Here is a 2,616-nt window from a genome sequence, read left to right on the forward strand (position 1 = left end):
CTCCCAGTGGAGCCGACTTTTAAAAGTCCCAATTTTGTGCTCCGTTACTCTGCCGCTTGCCGGGAGCCGGCCCCTCCCCCCAGGGTCTCTCTTCCCGTGGCTTTGGATTCACTTCTCCGCAGGTCCTACCTTTCAGAAAGTGATCGATTTTCTGTTTCTAGAATTGTTGCTCTTCTTCTCTTCAATTTCCCCTTGGATTTGTAGGTGTTTACAATGTTTAGATAAGCTGTCTAGCTGATCTCCTGCTACCCGATGTCGTCTCAGCCTGCTACTTCTCCGCCATCTTGACTCCTCCCCTTATCGACTTTTTCATTTTCTAATCTCGTTTAAACTCTCCTTACATATGGATAATTACAGGATTTCTTTGTGGCATCTGCTATGTGAGAGGGATGATGTCTGTTACTGAAAGTCATGCAAAAGGATTTTGCCATTTGTTATTTACTTAACAATTGTAGTATTTATTCTACATGTGTAGGTATTTGTTCCTCTGTCCCTTTCCATCTCATCTTCAAGTTTTGCCATAATCTGTCTTAAAGGTATATGATTTATGTTTGTACTATAAAGCAAACAAGCAGTTTTAAATTCTGAGGATAGGATGATTCATTTTATTTTATTAAGATTTTATTTATTTATTTGACAGAGAGAGAGAGATAACAAGTAGAGAGGCAGGCAGAGAGAGAGGGAGAAGCAGGCTCCCCACTGAGCAGAGAGCCCAAAGTGGGGGTTGATCCTAGAACCCTGAGATCATGACCTGAGCCGAAGGTAGAGGCTTAACCCACTGAGCCACCCAGTCGCCCAGATGATTCATTTTATATTTAGTTCTTTAAGATATAGCAGTTCATACTATGAATTTATTTCATTGTTGTTATTATTTAGGGTGATCATCTGTTTGAAATTCTTTTGGAAATGGTAAAAATGTAATACTTTAAGTGTAACATTCTTAAAGAAAATATATTTCATAGGTTTATTTCATTGTTATGTTTTAATTAATGTCTTTTGACTGAACTCATCATAAAAAGATCTTTTAAAATCTTATGTTTCTGAGGTTTGCGATTTTTACACTCATTCTGTCATTGATCCATTATTTTCTTTCCTGTTTTTACAAAATCATGTATTCACATTAAAGTCAGTTTTTAAGATTTTATTTATTTATTTGTCAGAGAGAGAAAGAGAGAGCGAGCACAGGCAGACAGAGAGGCAGGCAGAGGCAGAGGGAGAAGCAGGCTTCCCTGCCGAGCAAGGAGCCCGATGTGGGACTCGATTCCAAGATGCTGGGAGCATGACCTGAGCTGAAGGCAGCTGCTTAACCAACTGAGCCACCCAGGTGTCCCAAAGTCAGTTTTTAAAAGAAAAAACATCTCACAATTTCAATAATGGTACCCAGCTTTAAAAAATATTTTCTGCCTCTTTTTCGTGGTGCCTTGGAGGCGGTAGGCTGCTTCAGGATGAAGCTGAACATCTCTTTCCCAGCTACTGGCTGCCAGAAACTCATTGAAGTGGATGATGAACGCAAACTTTGTACCTTTTATGAGAAGCGTATGGCCACAGAAGTTGCTGCTGATGCCCTCGGTGAAGAATGGAAAGGTTATGTGGTCCGAATCAGTGGTGGCAATGACACAAGGCTTCCCCATGAAGCAGAGTGTCTTGACCAATGGCCGTGTCTGCCTGCTGCTGAGTAAGGGGCATTCCAAGGAGGACAGGAGAGAGAAAGCGCAAATCTGTTTTTGCGGGGTTGCATTGTGGATGCCAATCTCAGTGTTCTCAACTTGGTCATTGTAAAGAAAGGGGAGAATGATATTCCTGGACTCACTGATACTACTGTGCCTCGACGCCTGGGGCCCAAAAGAGCCAGCAGAATCTGCAAACTCTTCAATCTCTCTAAAGAAGATGATGTCCACCAGTATGTTGTGAGAAAGCCCTTAAACAAAGAAGGTAAGAAACCTAGAACCAAAGTGTCCAAGATACAGCGTCTTGTTACTCCACGTGTCCTCCAACACAAACGTCGGTGTATTGCTTTGAAGAAACAGCGCACTAAGAAAAACAAGGAAGAGGCTGCAGAATATGCTAAACTTTTGGCCAAGAGAATGAAGGAGGCCAAAGAAAAACACCAGGAACAGATTGCCAAGAGATGGAGGCTGTCCTCTCTGAGAGCTTCTACCTCTAAGTCTGAGTCCAGTCAAAAATGAGATTTTCTAAGAGTGACAAATAAATAAGATCAGACATTTAAAATAAATAAATAAATAAAATATTTTCTGTCGTCTTTGTTTTGTGAGTATACTTGTATAATTATAATTTTATTTTTTTAAGATTCTTATATTGAGTATTTTTACTATTTCTATAATTATTATTGTGAAGAAGTACATAGTATTCTATTAGATATTTCACTGATTTACTTAACCATTCCTTTCTATCCTTTTACTGAATTTTTTTTTTACTACTTTTGATAATTCTATAATGAATATTTCTGCTTGGATAGCTACTCTTTCTCTGCTGAATTAATTGCTTATGAATATTTTATGACTTTTGAAACTTATTATCATTTTGCAGCCAGGAACAATCACGGATACAATATTAAAGTTTTACAATTATATATAAGTGTATTAGTTTTACCACATC

The 2,616-nt window shown here is 38.8% G+C and overlaps 1 pseudogene across 1 annotated transcript; it reads left to right on the plus strand.

Moving 5' to 3' along the window:
• Nucleotides 1-1,429: 1,429 nt before the first annotated feature.
• On the plus strand, nt 1,430-2,222 carry LOC308354219 (small ribosomal subunit protein eS6-like; annotated as a pseudogene). Its single transcript has one exon. The product of its transcript is annotated as a small ribosomal subunit protein eS6-like (transcript).
• The last annotated feature ends 394 nt before the right edge of the window (nt 2,223-2,616 follow it).

The sequence above is a fragment of the Martes martes genome, assembly GCF_963455335.1.
Source record: "Martes martes genome assembly, chromosome: 13".
Lineage (NCBI taxonomy): Eukaryota > Metazoa > Chordata > Mammalia > Carnivora > Mustelidae > Martes > Martes martes.